The 5,000-nt window shown below is 33.3% G+C and overlaps 1 long non-coding RNA gene across 1 annotated transcript in view; it reads right to left on the bottom strand.

Annotated features, from left to right (window-relative positions):
• The window catches only part of LOC118762793, an 8,024-nt gene that overhangs the window by 1,905 nt on the left and 1,119 nt on the right, over window positions 1–5,000 (bottom strand). Inside the window, exon 2 of the long non-coding RNA XR_004998543.1 lies at window positions 2,586–2,667. This is a non-coding gene — a long non-coding RNA (uncharacterized LOC118762793). The remainder of the gene's footprint in view (window positions 1–2,585; window positions 2,668–5,000) is intronic.

Genomic DNA, 5,000 nt, shown 5'->3' with positions numbered 1-5,000 from the left:
GAACGGGAGCTCCTTTTGGTTGTATTCCATTGTGAACTGTATATTTGGGTTTATGCTGTTCAATAGGTTTTTAAATTTTTGGAGTTTATCTATGTTTTCATTCCAGAGAATGAAACAATCGTCTAGGAATCGTTTCCAATTCTCTTTTATGTATTGAGAGAGGGAGTTTCCAAAGATTGATAGAGATTCCTGGTAAATGATTATTTCCATGTATCCCATTGTTAAGTTCGCAATGACTGGTGCTGCCCTTGTACCCATAGCAATTCCGGATTTTTGACGGTAAAATGTATTGTCAAACATGAAGTGGTTATTGTGTAGGATGAATTCAATTGATTTAGTAATGAATTCCTTACTGATCCTTTTTGGTATTTCTTCCGGAAATTGGTCTAACCAGAACTGTATTGCCTCCAGTCCATAATTGTGAGGTATACTGGTATACAAGTTGACTACATCAAATGAAACCAGGATTGTTTCTTCCTTGGTTTTTTTTGGAAGGTGGTTTAACATATCTAAGTCAACTCTGATATGGCTATCGATATGTTTAAGGAAGGGTTTCAGGAGGATGTCCATAAGTAGACTTAGTCTGTGTGTTTCACTGGTTGGACCAGCTACAATGGGTCGTAGTTTTAGGTCCCCCGGATTAGGTGTGTGTATGTATGTCTTTGGTGATTTTTTAATGGTTTCATTTATAATTTGACTTTTATGAATTTTTGGTAGACCATAGAAAAGGCTAGGTTTGCATTTAAAGTTTGTTAGGAAATCAATCTCTTTGGTTGTCAGTTCCTTTTCATGGGTTTTAATTAGTGAAGATAGAGTTTTCATTATTTTTTGTGGGGTGTAGTTGGTAATTTTTTCATAATGTAGGTCTTCATCAAGCAAGGAAATTACAAGATTTCTGTAGTATGATGTATCCATTATTACAACTGCATTTCCCTTGTCCGCTTCCTTAATGGTTATATCTTCATCATTTTGGAGTTCTATCAGTTCTTTCCATTGTGTAGTGTTAAAATTTGGGTTAGCTTTCTGTTTATGTATAGTATGGTAGGGGAAGTTCTCAATGTGGTTACAGAATTCGTCAAGATCTTTATTTCTTCCTCTGTGTGGGATGTGTTCACTTTTGTTCTTGACTAGTGATTCATCTTCAGTATTGAAACTGTTTGATGCTTCTGCTAGTCTTAATTTTCTGCAAAATTCTGTTATATTATCCTTGAGTTCATTTAGGTTTGCTCTGCGTGGAGTTGGTGTAAATTTGAGCCCTTTTGCGAGGATGTCAATTTTTATGTTAGAAAGAGGTTTGGTTGAAAGATTGATTATCTTCGGTTTTTCCTTATTACTAGGTTCCAGCCTGTGTCCTGGTGTCCCTGGTCCCTGGCTAAAAAATGTTGGGTGTAATTTTGTTTGTATGAGTTGTCTGTGAGGTTGTGTGGTATTATACACACGTAAATATTAACAAGTGAAACCAATGGTATTGGGTAACCGATTTTTATTTCGTATATTTTCATTTGTCTTGCTTCCTTTTACATTTTGTTTTTTTGCTGAGATTTTTCTGGAGAACTCATTCTTCGTGGTAATGGCAATTTGACGTCTATGTTTAGCATACAGGGAGGTCATTCCTCTAAATTTTGTATGTAACAAAATTTTTAATCTTCGGATTTTTTCAAATATGATAATCCACTGGTTTTAATTGATTAATATCAATTTCTACCCTTATTATTTGATTTTAAATAAAAAAAATGTTCTCTAACCGGTAAATTGGCTGCTGTAATTTATTAACTGCAGAGTAATTTCCGACCTCAGCGCGCCAAAGTGAAGGCGTTTGAAAGATACATCCGAATATAATTTGTAAAACTTTATACATGCTTGATCTCTGTTGAGCGTCTGGAAATTATGATAATCTTGCAGATATTTGCGTGTTCATATTCGTAAATATTAACAAGTGAAACAAATGATACTTAGGTAATCGTTTTTGATTTCGTATATTTTCATTTGTCTTGCTTATTTTTACATTGTTTTTTTTTTGTAGAGATTTTTCTGGAGAACTCATTCTTCGTAGTAATGGAGATTTGACGTCTATGTTTATCATATAGGGTGTCCACTTTAGTGGTCATTCCTCTAAATTTTGTATGTATATATATATATATATATATAAGTGAAGCACACACAAACATATATATATATAATATATATATATATATATATATATATATATATATATATATATATAAGTGAAATATATATACATACATATATATACACACACAAAGATATATACATTTATACATATATATGCAGATATTCAAATGTATACACACATACGCACACGTATGATTTTTTCTTGAAATATGTAAATTTTCTCTGTTTTGTGTGTGTTTTACTCGCGTTTCTTTGTTCGTGATTGCAGAATCGACTTTTAACGATCTCTCTCTCTCTCTCTCTCTCTCTCTCTCTCTCTCTCTCTCTCTCTCTCTCTCTCTCTCTCTCTCTCTCTCTCTCTCTCTCTCCCCATATGTATATAATGATAAAATGTAAAGCTGACCTCAGCGGGACTTGAACTCAAAACACCAAAATCAAACAGAACAACGTACCTAAATACAACAAAATGTTTTGTCCGCTTCCCTAATGATTTTGCCGATCCACCAACCGGAAGAAGTTTTATAATGTTCATTTCTAAAAGGCAGGAAGAAAGCTCAAAATTCTGAGTTAGTCGAATTTTACTCCAGAGCTGTAGTTTATCCAACCCTTAGTGGGTTCAAGTTAAAGTTCGTTTCGATGGCCTTTTGAACTCAGATCATAACTAAATAACACAAGGTAATTTGCTCGATGCTCTAACAATTTTACCAACTCAACATTCTTGAATGACTAAGACACAGTAATAATTAAACAATATCAATATAACATCTGCCACATATCACTTTCATAGTAATTGTATTTCTTGTATCACTACGTCATTCTGATGTCAGTAAATATCCGGGCATTAATAATGTTTCCATTCACATTGTTTGTCTGGATATATAATTTAATGTATAGCTTAGCTACTTATAGGTAAGTGTGTAGTATAATGCTATACACACTTGCTGCAGTAAACCGAATGGCCGTTGTGATTTCAGTGACTAAAAGGAAGTAGTCCTTTAACAAATAACTTTATAAATGACATTTATAAAGCGAGTGTGGAGAGAAGTGCATGCAAAACAGGTCGTAAATATGTTTATTATATATTATTGCTAATTTCGATAATTGTGAAAAAATTACTGTTAAAAGTACAACGAGCTAACGGGAGAGTAAGTACACGGTAGCTCAAACTATTAAAATTAGCAACCAAAACTCCATCATATCGTATATTCTCCTGCAAATGGAAGTAGATACGTTGAATACTGTAATTCCTTATCTGTCTATCTATCTTTCTATACATACATGCACATACATACAGAAAGACAAACATACATACATACATACATAATACATACATACATACATACATACATGCATACATACATACATACATACACACATACATGATGGCTGCCCCCTCGTTATCGAGTATGGCCATTACACGAAACTTAACTGTTATTGGTGCTGTGATCGAAATATATTTTATGTATATTTTGTATATCAATGTTTTTTTTCTATACATACATACGTAATACATACATACATACATACATACATACATACATACATACATACATACATACATACATACATACAAAAAAACGTGTGTGCATAAGTGTGTATGTGATGTGTGTGTGTATACAAAGGCGGGATGGTTATGGCCGGAATACCATTGAATAAAAGTGTACATGATTAGGACTGATCGGTGGCTAAACACCGACTACTACTACTGAAATATGAATCCGTATGTTTGGGGGGTGGGGGTTCTTTTGTTTTTCTTTTTTCTAAAAGCAAAGCCTAAAATATAGATGAAAGGATCGGAGGAATTTCACGCTTTTTCAACTGTCGCCGACTTCACATTGAATCTGTATTTTGGTCTGGTAGTGTTCTGCAGCGTTTGTCACGGCCGGATCATTTATTATTCAACAGCGTCTCTGTCAAGATTTAGCTGTTTGAAGTAGTAATTACATTTGGTTTGGCAATATCACTTTTATTATATTAAGAAAATTTTCTAGCTTTAGGTAAAAGAAAATACAAGAGGATCAGTTAATTATGATTTTGTCCAACATATTACCCTCTCAGATTCACACACTTATTGTAGCGGTACTTAAATTTTTCTAAGCCCTGTAAAAGATCTCGGAAGGTTGGACCTTCAACAAGGCCTTTTGCGATACCTTTAAAGCCAAGAACTTTTCAGTACCCCTTCGTAGATACTGACTTGATAATTTATTAGTTACGAATTGAAGGAAGCTCATGAGTTACTATGCGACTGGGTTCAAGTTTCCGTGGCTTAAAATGGTTGCTAGATAAACCTGCTTCTAGATACGACGCTAGTCTATCGTTGATAACTATCCCAGGGCAACCTTCCACTCAGATAAAGTGAAGTAAATAGAATTGTTTGCAACGTAGATATATCAACAGAATTTGATTTCACGACCCATGCGTTAGAAGGTAGATTTTCATCTTATTTTCTATATTATTTAGTCTTTGGTTGATATTTATGTTTATTAACTTCAAAAAATGAAAAGTTAATTTAAATAGTTAAATGTAAATTAAACATTATAAAGTATTTTTCTTCACTCTTTCACAGACAAAGTTAAAAACACTTATAAAGTCTGTTTTCACCGCACCAAATTCAATAGAATAACTCCCTGTGATATCTCCGTCACCTGCGCCGTTTTCTTTCAAAAATTGACATTGTATTGAAGCTAGGAATTGACTTTTCTTAAAGATTAATTTGAGAGATAACTTGCTTAGGATTGTATAGCGATTGTATATATATATTACTTTATACATAATAATCAATTGTGTAGACATTATTCGTATTCGGTTTTTAATTTGCCTTTATTTTGTTCGTGAGAGAGTGAAAAGTATCTGAATCACACATTCAC

Source organism: Octopus sinensis, linkage group LG3 (genome assembly GCF_006345805.1).
Source record: "Octopus sinensis linkage group LG3, ASM634580v1, whole genome shotgun sequence".
NCBI classification, from domain to species: Eukaryota; Metazoa; Mollusca; class Cephalopoda; order Octopoda; family Octopodidae; genus Octopus; species Octopus sinensis.
Note: the sequence above shows the minus strand (reverse complement) of the source record. Positions and strands in the feature narration are given on the sequence as shown.